Source organism: Dermacentor silvarum, chromosome 4 (genome assembly GCF_013339745.2).
Source record: "Dermacentor silvarum isolate Dsil-2018 chromosome 4, BIME_Dsil_1.4, whole genome shotgun sequence".
Taxonomy (NCBI): domain Eukaryota; kingdom Metazoa; phylum Arthropoda; class Arachnida; order Ixodida; family Ixodidae; genus Dermacentor; species Dermacentor silvarum.
This window is the reverse complement of record NC_051157.2, coordinates 59,885,102-59,898,829: the sequence shown is the minus strand read 5'-3', so window position 1 is coordinate 59,898,829 and position 13,728 is coordinate 59,885,102. Positions and strand designations below refer to the sequence as shown.

The window sequence follows — 13,728 nt, the reverse complement described above, 5'->3', positions numbered from 1 at the left end:
ACAGGAAGGAGAGGGAAACGGCGATTTTCGTGAGGGTCGCTAGAACCCCTACTCCCCCCCCCCCCCCCGCCCCCCTTCGTTGCTTGCAAGCATGTTAGAATACGTCCACATTTTTCCTCCTTTCTTGTTGCTCTCGATTCGCCGCCTGATATGTGTGATTGGCAGCTACCGCCTTAAACATTGCTCATGGCCAGGGATAGCCTGTCTGCGAGACAAGATAAATATTTAGAGTGACATACTCGGATAAGTGTTCCTTTATCATGTATAACAAAAATCACACACTGCTGCCTTCTCTCCGCCATACTTTGTCTCGCCAGTTCGCAAGATATTCTTTTTCTGTATCTTCCGGATTAAACATAGGTCAGCATTTTTCTTTCTCCCCTATCGTTTCTTGTAAATCTGATCGTTGAAGCTTTTGCGTACTCTTGTCTCCTGTGTCTAGCTTAGTGCCCCAGTACTGAAAATAACGATAGTATTTATCCATAATTGTCACTGCCGTGAAAATAAGCAGCAGTTATCTTTGTCCTTCATGCGTGCGAGCAAAGTTGTAGCATTTTGTTACGTCGGCTCGTGCTATCGAGCCCGAAAGCCTTGTGAGCCAAATGTCAAAATGCTGAAGTCAGTGAAGTAAACATAATCTATCATCAAGTCTATTGTTGTGTTTGTTATTGCGTTCGTACACCAGAGTATGTTAGCATGGTAATAGCCTGACTCGTTAGTTCCGGTACGAGCGATGACAAATGAGCACACACAGACGCGAACAAATAATCACGATGTCTCCTGAGCATGAATTAAACATACTTCTGCTGCTGGTTCTTTGTAAACATTGGTACCACGTCATTACTCGCGTGCACTTTCCGAGAATCTTTGTCATTTTGCGCACGATGGCCGTTAGTAGCTAGCAATTTAGTGGTATGGCATTTTAACGCGACAGCTTTAAGGGCCCCGTGTCGCAGATAATCCTGTGTCGGCGCCCGGCGTCCCCATAAGCGAAAAGTCGCTTATATATTTAGGTATATTTATGTTTCACACCTTGCTATATGACATGTGGTATATGCGGGTTATATTGCGACACCACTTGATCACTAAAGTTGATCATACCTTGTCGTACATTCTTGACAAAGTTATTCCTCGGTATCTTGAGAATGACGGCCCACAAACAAATGTCTTGAAACAAAACACCGACAGCGCATGTCTATTATGTTAAATGTTCTCAGACGGAAATACTAAAAGTTCGTAACAATAACAGCAACCTGAAAATGATGCAATTGTTCTGGCGTGGCTGTGCACTACCTGAGGGATCTACCAGAAAGCTCGCCTTCGTGCATAGCGTTCCCCGCCACCATTTTCTCGTAAACACAGCGGTTACATAAGCTGCAGTTGCCGGGAAGCATGAGAAGCAGTCAGGGATGTTTCAATGCTATCGCGTTTCACTTTTAAAGGCGAAGCTTAGGCGTCCTCCAATTTTGCAATACCGAAAGTGCTGATGAACAAAATAAACGATTGCATTATAGCAAGATCCTCTGCCATGATGGCCAACCCGTAAGCACGGTCGCTCGGCGCACCACAGCCAGCGTCATGTGACGTCATTTTACTTGCGCAGCAGCACGTATAGAACACAGTGCCGGCGAGCATGGAGAGCTGGAACAAACAAAACCACTCGCGACATACGACATTTACGTTAGCGGATCGTACTCTGTGAGGATGTGCGACCACGCCATGCAGGAGATGGAATATAACGTAAGCAAGACATAACATAGAAATTGACGGGATGTGCACCAGCACGAGACCACAAAACACACAAAGCCAAGGCAAAGACGGGGTATAGCGTCTGACTGTGCTTAGAGTCGATGGGCTTCGTCGTCTCGTCCCATTTTACATGAGTTGGAGTGCAAGTGACGGTCTATTAACAACGTTAAAAAAAGTCTGAGGTTCTATGTGCCAACGCCGCAATTTGATTATGAGGCACGCCGTAGCGGGGGACTCTAGGTTAATTTTGACAACTTGGGGGTTCTTTAACTTGCACTACAACGCATTCACACGGGCGTTTTTGCATTTCGCCCCCGGCGTGGTCGTGGTGAATTCATCATAGGTAACGTATAGTTGTGTGGGCCACTTGGCGCATGTTTATTTGTAGCAAAACGAACAAGAAAACAAAAGAGATACCGAACATTTTTTGTTGTCGTTTATTAAATGGTCAGCCCCGAAAAGACAGGGCGCCAAAGGGCCGGCCATACCAGTCATCAAAAATAAACTCCTGTGACTAAAAGGAATGTAAAAGAAAAACACACGCACTGCGAGAATCGTTAATCGAAGCTTTCTGTGCTGTTTGCGTTGATTGACCATAATTAGCGGTGATGAATTACGAAATGCGACAGTCGCGAGGTGATGTTAAATGTTGAGTTGCGCACACCACTTGTTTTTTGTCTACTTAGTGCACAGAACGCACAGCGAGACGTGTTTGCTCGTGGCTTTGTTGTGCGCCATCGTTCGTAGCCTGCGAGAAGGTATATAGCACTGTCATTGCTTCCCCCGGTGCATTGCATCGTGGCTGAAGTGTTGATTTGCTCGACAGCTGTTCGCGTATAGTGTCGTCTTGCGTCGTAGTGTCGTGTGTCGCGCGCGTGTCGTGTAATAGGGGCAGTCACAGGGACCAGGCCATCATTTCTGTACAGGTGGATATGAATATGAGACGCGATGATCAGTGAGCGTGTACATCTCAGTACCGTCTACGCTGTGTAGAGAAAAAAAATCGTTTGATCATAATTTATCGGCTTAAAGGTAGGAATGGAAAAAAGCTCCTTGCCTTTCTCTCTCTCTCTCTTTTAATATTCCCGGAACAGCGCACGCCTCGCTAGAAAGAACGTGCATGCGCTAATATAAAGATATAGTAGTTTTTTTTTTTTTAACCATTGTGGAATAGGCGTATATATATACGCTTTGCCACGGGAAGTGCGCAAAAGGTGACGTACTAAAATTATCGCGCTTTATAATCTTATGGGTTTTAACCTAAAAGAGTGAACTTTCTTGCTTTATTTCTTTCTTTCTTTTATGCCAACCTCTTATGACACGAAATTTATTGCTGTGATTATGCACATAAACACACACGCAAGACTTCAGTCTTGCGTGTTTGTGTGCATAATCATAGCAATAAATTTCGTGTCAAGTCCGGCCTCCCTTTGCTGCTTTTAATTTTAGAAGACCCAGTGCACTGGGTCTTCTAAAAGCAGCAAAGCGAGGCCAGAGGCCCAGCAAAGGTAACGCGCAACGAATTATGTATTATTTATATACGTTTCGTGCATTCGCATTGCGATGTCTAATATGTAAAATTATTACAATATGGCGTTTAACATCCCTAATCAGCAGAGTGGCTTATGGAGAACGCGGTAAGGGAGGTCCGCGGTCGTTTAAAAAAGTAGTATTTTAAAGCAACAATCTAGAAAAAGATATTTATTAATATAGGTAAAATGCAATTACATTTACGTGTCAGTGGCTCCATTGCATTAGAACTATCTGTTGTTGGAACTGCAGCCAAAGGCTAGTCGGAAGTCAAGTTAAATAAAAGCACAGGCAACGCCTAGCATCGCAACAAAGTTAAAGAAATCAGTACACAAAGAGGTGCGCTAATTCTAGAAGTAACCAAAAATAAATACTTGGAATGTACCGCACTCCCAGGTACTGAATGCATATACAATTAAGAGACAAAAGCAAGCATTGTATGCATGCTACAGTTAGCTAACGCGATTACAAAATAACAAACAATATATAGTTGACTTACAACTATAAAGTAAGTACAGTGTCGTTCTGAAAAAAAAATCAGCTAGTAAATTGGACTGTGTACAGTTGTTTAAAGTATTTATTATATTTGAACAATTAATAGTGTGCCTCTATGACTTCCTGCTTTTACTTCGTTGTGTGTTCGCCTACAACGGGTGCGTCGCTAAGAAGCCGCCGGCACCGTAATCGCAATTTGTCAACGCCCGTCTTCCTTGTTTGATTTGCTTGTTTGCCTTTGTTTCGCTGGATTCCACTGGAGTTAACATCTGAGAGGAGAGAGAAGACCACGGCGATGGCAATGCCACATGTTTAAAAGTTTGCTTTCTCTGTTTAGTCCGTGTAAACTCCCCGGTGCAAGCAAGTTTAAATAAGCCGTATCAGTGATTTGCTGTGCCCTTGAAGCTTTCGACTGTGCAGTGCAATCTCGATGTCCGTGGAGGAGTCAGCCCGGTCACTTGAGCTTCTGTCGTGAATCGTTTCTACTGAGTCTCGCGTACGCTTTTGGGAGGGAGGTTGGAGGATTATATGCGTAGGTGCAAGGAAAACCCTTATCCTTCATGCCCTTTTAAACTAATCCAAATCATAAGCCAAGCCGGCTGAAGCAACTTTTGCCAATGTGGTATGTGCAGCCGTTCATCCTTGAATTTACAGACGAAGTACTCGGATCCTATAGCTTCCCGTATATATACGTGAACACCGCACACCGCAGATCTAGAAATGTGAAGGCTATGCAGCTACGGCAGCGGGGAAATTTCGTTTTCTCGCAGATTCAAAGACGTCTGCACTTGGCCGCACATTATGTAACAGCAGCAGCTTCACTGAGTGTGTCTTTTAATGTGCCATCGCATTAATGCTTACTAGCATGCAAAGCAACCCATCAGGTCAGAATTCAATAAAAAGCATCCCCCCGCTCTCTGCCTTCTCTTTATCTTTGTTCATTTGAACACTACATAATAAACGGTTGCGAGGCATATTACCCGTGTTATTAGAAAACATTGGGAGCTTCTATGCGGTGACCGCGAAGGAAAACACGTCAACTAAAAATAGGACACTGCGCCTTACGACAGTTGTTGCTACAAGAGCGGAGCAGGCCGTGTGGCGCAAGGAATGAAGGGCAGGCAGGTGGGTATAGTGGGGCGGAGGTAACCATAGGGCGACCGGATCTACTAAAAGCCCTTTATCAGCGGTGATGCCCTCGCAAGGCTTCAGTGCGCTCAACTCCGCGTGGCGTCATTAGAGCGCTCTGCGCGCACTGAACAGTCGTGAAGGGCCAGACGCAATTGCTTCAGTGCCCTTGCTACGGCAAGCAGCAGACGACCACCACCTTCTCCACTTCGCTTTCACCCCGTCCTTCAAGAACGCGCGAGTAAGGCTACCACAGGGTCGCACAAGCACACGCAGGCTTGGCGAGTGATACTACGGCAGATTAAGCTGCCGGTGTTCTAAAGTGGAAACAACAACAAAGACGCTGAAAGAGCGGCGCGGGGTGCAAGCAAAACAAGGGGCTACTTGACCGCTCGCGGGGCGTTTTTCCATTTCTGGCGCGCTAAATTGGCGGCACAAGAAAAAAAGAGACATAGGAAGGCCTAGAATGACGTCAGCGTCGTTGAGGCAACCTCGTCGATGACGTCAGTATGCCCTGCCGCCACGACAGGAACGTTTCGGTCAATCCTTCGCGGAATCGAGCGACCATCGGAGACAGGTATAGTCGAGAACCGATGCTCAACTTAGGCGCCGGCTCTCAGGGTCGCAATCTCAAGCAACCGGTCGTTTTTCCATTGATAGGCGTGTACGCGCACGCAAAGCGCGCTTCCCACGGCGGCAGGATTTCTGGTGCGAGTCTTGGGAAGGAACACGACGGTGTTCCCATCACGTTGCGTGGTGACTTGGCTCGCGCTCAACGCGCTTCCATTTCCTTTTACTCGGTATCATTGAAAACGCAACGAGTGGTGAAGCTGTGAGAAGATTAAAATGCTATAAATGCGGTGCAATCCTCCGCAGTTCAGTTGCATTGTTCCGGGACGACTGCTCTCACAATTGTAATGCAGGCCACGTTCCGAAGGTCATGAGGCATTCCGAGTGCTTGGAAACCAGCATGGAAAGAGGGCGCTCTTCTCTCTTCAGGCCTTTGTATATAGAGAAGAGCTGGGAATGTGTGCATTCAACGCTGCTGCCCTTCCCGTAGTGGTATCTAGTCACTGGATCAGTGACAAAAGCTTTTGAAAACTATCCATGGTATAAAGCTTTCTGTTCAAAGTTTTCAAGCAACGGCGTGAGTTACAACAGTCACCAAGCCCTGTGGCATGCTTAGAGCTCTGAAGCTCAATGGAATCAAATGTAGTTCTATGTCTAGAAATTTCGATCGCTAAAAGTTGTATAAGTGCCTCGGCGCACGAGGCCTTGAGACAGCTCCGGTGAGTTCTATGCTCCGCGCTGGCTGCTGATTAACTTTGCACAGAGGTTTCATATTACGCCTTCTTCAGTTTGTGGATGCACTCCACGAACGCGCTGCCTCTGTTTTGCACTCAAAAGCACTTAAAGCGCTTGCGGGAAATCGATAACGCGCGAACGGCGGCGTGCAGAAGCAACGTGTAAAGGCCTGACTTGTAAAACAAATGAAAAGTGGTTCAGCGATACAGCACACAACGCCGCTATATACCAAGATGTATACGCGAACCAACTGCTATACGCGTGCAACTATTTTGGTTCGAACTTATGCGGCCGGCAACACGCAGCCGAGCTAATAATAGTCCGCTACTGGCACTTAACTCGCCGTGTTTTCACGCGAATCCAGTTAGCGCGTTGGACATGGCACCAGGCTTCGCGCCAGGTTCGACGGCCATGAGGAAAAAGTGTATACCCCGGCGCTATACAAATACTGACGCGAGGGATGACTAGCTTTTCATTGCGGCGCATGCAGGGCAGCTATAAATGTGAAATGGGATAAAAGAAAACGATCAACGGCACACTTTGTCGGTGGCGTCCGGCGGCAAGATTCGCGCCATCGCGCAATACGAGAGGTCAGCTTCTGTGAAAGAAATAGAAAGTTGTCTCTATACAGCATAGGCTTGTGTGTATACAACAAGAAGGCTCCACCCTACGAAGTTTGCCCACAATCACGAGGATTTACAGAAAGGAGTAAGTTAAGCGCGACACGACATCAAAGCGACGGGAGTCAACCGACGTTACACCTGCACGTGTGCGCACACGACTCGCGTGAATGACGCAACTCGCGTAAGATTCGGACTGTAAATTAGCGCTATCGTCTTAGTTCGGTAGTTTCCTTTGTTAGAAAACGTAAGAATTTCAAGAGAGTCTACGCTCGGTTTCACAACCACGTGACACTGGAGTGCAAGCTAAAGCGCCGGCGTTAGCCAATCAGGAACGTGATTGCGTAAACGCGGGTGTCCTTGCATCACGCATATCTTCGCGTCACACGCCTGTATTCACGAAAGCGTTACAAGTGCACCTTCAAACTCAGTTGACTCCCTTAAACAGGGTGTCGTCACGCTGCAAGCGCGCCGCCAATGACGGTGACACACTTTGAAAGGACCCGCTCCGCGGTCCTAGTCCTGTGGGTCACGAAATATATTCATATGGCATCTTCTGGCACAAAGTGGCAAATGAAACGCTGGCAAGAGTTGTCTCAAACACAGGAGACGCATAGTTGAGTCATCAAAGTTCGTCATTGCGACGCTGCACGAGTCCAGCCCGTCGGGACACATTGTGTAATGTGTGTCGTCACCTTAGTGACACCGAACATCCTCATCTCGCGTACAAATGACAACTTTTGTCCCTCTTGTCTCCATAACGGGGTGAAGGCGTTCACGAAACACGTCATCTGGCATACTTGTACTTATAAAGCAGCGCTGCAAAGTTGAAACAAAGGGATGAGAACAGCACAGACAAAGCCATTCTATCAATTGTTTAATAAAACACAGGGGGCCGTACATTGTGGGCAGCAACGCCATGCGCAAAGAGAAATGCGCAAACTGAGCTTGGCATGTGCGGCTTATCTGTTAGTACTTTACCTAAGGAACTGATCAAGCCATGTTCGCATTTGTGCGCACGCTCCGTATTTGCTTCCTTTCTGGTTGCCTATATATATATATATATATATGTATAGGATAGGCAATTGCCTGTCGTTGAGCGCGGTCGACGACGCACTTAAGCATGTATCCTATTTCCCCGAAATCATAGTGCACGCTTCTACAACTGTTCTTCTAAGCCTATCTTTGCTGCTATAGCTATAACTGTTGTGTCCTCGAAATTCGGGGTACAGTTGCGCCTAGAGCTTTAGGGGAAATACGGTAACATGCGTAAGTGCGCCGTCGATCGCGCTCAACGACAGGCAATTGTCTATCCAAGGCGACCAGAAGAAAAAAATATATATACGGAGCGTGCGCACGAATAAGAACATGGCTTGATCAGTTCCTTAGGTATAAGGTACTAACAGATAAGCCGCACATGTCAAGCTCAGTTTGCGCATTTCTCTTTGCGCATGGCATTGGTGCCCACAACGAACGCCTCCCTGCGTGTTTTAATAAACAGTTGATAGATGCGCTTCGTCAGTGCTTCAACGTTGCAGCGCTGCTTTGTAAGTACAAGTATTAAATTATGGGGTATTACGTGCCAAAACCACGATCTGATTATGAGGCACGCCGTAGTGGGGGACTCCGGAAATTTGGACCACCTGGGGTTCTTTAACGTGCCCCTAAATCCCAGTGCACGGGTGTTTTTCGCATTTCGCCCCCATCGAAATGCGGCCGCCGTGGCCGGGATTCGATCGCGCGATCTCGTGCTCAGCAGTCCAACACCATAGCCGCTGAGCAACCACGGCGGGTTATAAGTACAAGTATGTTATTCCAACTAGCCCCAATGCAAGCCATAATCATCTGGCATGAATGCAGCGAATAATTATCCGCCAGTACCATATAGCATGAACGATATGGCGACGATGGCGCATCTTATCAAAAGCGCGTGATGCGATAATCGCGTTATAGTCTAAACATTGTTCTAACGGAAAAGAGGACACACACGAGAGATGAGGGGGAGGCAGGAGACAGGCTTGTCTTTCAATTGGTGGTTTATTTTATACACAACAAATTTTACAAGTAGCAAAACTATGCCACTTCGGAGAAAGCTGAACGGTGCGCATTCCACGGCCTCATCGTAGACGAGGGCAACGTCTGCTGTCGATACACTTGAAAAGTTGGCCCAGTTGCTTCTAGTTGACTAACCCTTATTCCAGCCGAATAAAAAACGTTGAACAATCGCCCATAATGTTAATGCTTTCGAAAAGTATTAAACTTTCTTCATTGTCGGCTCCAATCCATGTTGTCGTTTGTGGAGGCGGCGCTTCGCTGCGTTGGAGAAGTACGTGTACTTTTGTATGTTGTTGATCGTACTGCACTTTACTAATGATCGCGAAATAATCCTGGCCACGGCGGCCGCATTTAGATTGGGGCGAAATGCGAAAACACCCATGTACTTAGATTTAGGTGCACGTTAAAGAACCCCAGGTGGTCCAAATTATTTCGTAGTCCCCCATTACGGCGTGCCTAATAATCGGATCGTGGTTTTGGCACGCAAAGAATTTTTTATTATTTCTTTTTTTACAGCGGAGCTGTCATAGCCTAGGCTCTGGCGGTTTGTGTGCGTGGGCAAAAAAGATAGCGGCCACCCCAGAGCTCACGACCGGCCGATCGATCCCGGTGATAAAAACGGTGATAAAATCGTATCGCCGGGTACGCCCCAGCTGCGTTTAATCGCGAGAAGTGCCAAAATGTATTGTGATGGAAATTACCGTTTTAAAAAAAGTAAAACTGGAATAGACACTGTTTAGTATGGATTTCCGTTTGACGTCACGGGCTAAACCGCGTAACCTTATCTCAGTTCCCTTCCACCCGTGCACTGGTTAGGTCGCGTGCGGTGAGTACTGCGGAAGAACAGCGCGCCTACGAAGAACACCGTCGTCACAGAAGCGGGAATGTCCGCGGCGACGGCGGGCGGCACGTAATGCGGACGAAGTTCGCGTGCCGCAAACGCCAAGCGTATACGCACCTTTGCTTAGATCACCCCTATCGACTCCACTCACATCGTAATTGTGCGTGATTTCGACATGGACGTGTCTCGGCCAGACGGAAACTGGTTCGTGGCGTTTCTCTCGGAAAGGTTTGGCATTCCATGTTACACAAACATCAGTGTGCCCACGACGCGTCATCGGTCGTGTATAGACCTCATATATAGCTCCGCTGGTCATCTACCTTCACAGAGTAAAATGGCTGTATTTTTTTTTTTTGTCTTTTTAACGTGGAATAATGGCGGTTCATTTTCAGGGTCTCACTTTTTCCACGAACGTTCACGGTAAAAGAAAACAAAATGAGGCTACCAGAACGCCTTTGCAATGCTACAATGAGCGATTACAAATCGCTGAAACGTGGTAGATAAACAGGTGAATCATCGCCCGTCACTTCATATCGATGTAGTGTAAGGCTATACACATTGGCTGCTATACAAAAAGGACTCCCGGTACTTTGAAGGCGTTCGTTTCTTTCTTTCTTCGAACCTACCGGCGAAAAGGGCAAGGCAAGTGCTAGCAAGAACGTGACAGGCCTGCCACCTGTACCGCGGCGGTCTTCAAGGTCCTATATTCAAGTAGCAATTGCGAACTAGCCTGCACACATCGTTGCTGCTGTTACGCGCATCCTTGTCGTATGCGTGTTTTTGCACGTATATATATATATATATATATATATATATATATATATATATATATATATATATGCTCCAAGCGAGTCGGCTCACGTTCCCTACCTGTTTTCGACTCGCGTTTGTTTTGAAACGAGAACCTGCACTCTTCTATTCTGTTTATCGGAAGTTGATCTGAGGCAAGAGCTAGGAAAGCGTCGAATATAGCACCTAAAAGAGGCAAAGAAAAAGAGCATCATATTAGACATGCTCACCAGCCGCGGTAGCTCAGCGGCTACGGTTTCGCGCTGTTGAGCGCGATGTCCCGGGATCAAATCCCGCCCGCGACGGCCGTATTTCGATGGGGGCGAAATGCAAAAACACCCGTGTCCCGTGCATTGGGGGCACGTTAAATATCCACTGGTAGTCAAAATTAATTAGGAGCGCGCCCCCTACGGCGTGCCTCATAATCAAATCGTGGTTTTTGCACGTACAATAATCAACCCATTACTGCGACACTGAAGAGAATAGACTTTTGAAAGAATACTTTATCAGTCTATAGCCTGATATAATGTTTCTGTTTAAGATATCCCTTTAACTTATAAGGAGTAATCCATGGCTGCGGGCAGCTGAGATCACAAGGACGGCGAGAAGAAAGCGCTGCCAGTAATCATGAACCAGCACCATCTCTCACAATTTTCTGCTCTTTTAGGCAGCTATATAGCAGCATGCACGAAGGTCCGGGAACGCTTGCACTCATAGATGGCCAGGTGCAAAACTCAAACCGCGGAGTTGGCCAAAAAATTAAATGCATTAACCTACGTATTCATAAATGCATCTTAACTTGAAGCCCATTCTTAACTTACTTTAAATGACGCCTGTCACGAACGCGCCGAAGGAAACCGAATTGAGCGTTGCAGGCACGTTCATTCCAGGCGTCGTTTAGGTCAAGTCAAGCATGGGCTTCAAGATAAGATGCATTTTTTTAATACGGGAGCAAGACGCAGCGCGGCAGAGGGTTCACAATCGGTGTTCTTTCCTAATTAAGCCGTAAGCAGACAGAGAAATAGAGGTGTCTTTGATTGAAAAAGTCACCGCATATCCACGAAGTGAATGATGACGAGTGGGCGAAGCACCGGGGATCATTCGGGTAATCGTGATACCCCCGTGTGTGTGTATATATATATATATATATATATATATATATATATATATATATATACACTGTTTACAGTATCACAGCGCTTATATAGCCCTTGTGCACCGCAGCGCCCCTAGCGGTCTCCATGCAAACCAGAGCTACGGACGGACAACGGACGACGAGGGACAAGGCTCGGCCCTAAGGTGCTTCGCCCCTAAAACGCCTTATCATTTAACTTCTAGGCTTCAAAATTGAGCAATGATAGCGATGCGAGTACACTGCTGCTCTATCAGACAACATCTCGCTTTCACGTACTCGCCGAGGTTGAATAACAAAATTTCGCCTAAAGACGTTAGACATTGCACTGTTTATCTTTTGCCGGTATGATGACTTCAGATTTGACAAAGAATTCCCAAGACAATTGTTTGAGCCGCTTTTATGTTGCTGACAACTGGTGAGTCCCTCGTGTTCTGCAGTTAATAAAATCTTTCTGCCACTTCGGCGGGTATATCCACCAGTGCCGTTCCGTCCCGTCATTGCTGCAGGTATCTTTCCCGGGATCTTTTTTTTTCCTCAGGCGTCGCGGTGTGCGAAAAGGGATTAATGTGCTTATGTATGCACTTTCTTACCTCCAGCGAACACGGGCCACGCGCGTATACACGCATGCCTCTCAAGACGCGCCGCGTGTATTCATAACTAGCGTTACGTGCGACGTACGATATACGTACCGGGCTCCACGAGGAAGAACACAACGCTGTGCTTCGCCCCGCGGCCGCTCCTTAACGCAATGGGAGCGTTGCTTCGCTTAGAGGCGTTGGTTGCAGCACGCGGGCAGGAAAAGTGTAGTCAGTGACTTCCTCGATGCGGCATGAGCGCCGTTTGTAAACAAGGAACTTGCTTGTCGTATTCTAGAGGTGTGCGGAAGTCTAGGAACACCATATAAATTTCTATAGGGAAAATAGTTGCAGTTCTTAATTGAAAGAAAGAAATGGTAAATAAATGAAACTGAAAGGATGAAAAACAACTGGCCGCACCGCAGGTAGGTTGGCTTCTTATGATGTGACTATTAAACATGGGGCCCCTCGGTTTTCTTTCTTCTCGTTCATATATATATATATATATATATATATATATATATATAATTCTTTATTGTACCATTTAAGTTCCCGTCAGGGACATTACAAAAGGGGGGGAGACAGGTGTGTGAACCAGTGATACATATAAGGCAAAACATTTGCACGAGATAACATCCCGCAGCAAAATATGTTTGCAATAGCCAACAAGAACACCACCCGACCATCCTAAAAATATTCCGTCACGTTTACTCCCTAATAAAAAAAATGCCGTTTACACATCCAACTTGCGCGACACAAATTACTTTCATCGGGAAATTGCTAACACAAAGCTCACAGATTGGCCGTTTCTTGTCGCATTGGATGTTAATTCACTTTACACGAACATTCCACATGATGGTGGAGGAAGAGCCCTTGTATAATCATATAGAAATCCTAACCCTACAGCATATCCAAGCCAAAACGTAATCGACAAAAAGTCAACAAAAACATTAAAGAGGCATTTTATCATAACTGAACAACGTGAGCGATTGTCGAAAATGTTCACTTCTTCTCCATGCGTGGTGTATAAGTGGCCAAAAAGCACCAAAGATTACATCATATACACTCAAAAACATAACGCCTCGCATTGGATGTCGTCCTTAAGGGAAAAGCAGATGCAAGGAATGCAAGCACGCGCGGACAACTTCACGAAATGTAGAAACGCCTGTGTACCGTGCTTTGGCTGCACGTCAAAGAACCCCAGGTGGTCAAATTTAATCAGGCGTCTCTCACTATGGCGCGCCTCATAATCATATTGTGGTTTTGGCAAGTAAAACTCCAGAGCTTAATTTTTTTGCAGACAACTTCGGTTACAGAGAGCGCACAGTTCAATTTCAAGCACGTAATTAAAAGTGAACTCGACTGTGATTCATCGAGTGTCGTCCGTCTTTTGGAATATGTGGAACACGCAACATCCAATGCATAGGACAGACGGACACCCCCTTTAGAATTCGGTTCAACAATCATCGTTCACATGTGCAGTCACTCCCCGGCCTTCCCCTTTCT

General features: G+C 46.4%; 1 protein-coding gene across 1 annotated transcript in view; it reads left to right on the top strand.

Annotated features, from left to right (window-relative positions):
• LOC125944704 (protein diaphanous homolog 1-like) overlaps window positions 1-13,728 on the top strand; it is a 64,262-nt gene that overhangs the window by 15,453 nt on the left and 35,081 nt on the right. The window lies entirely within an intron of this gene.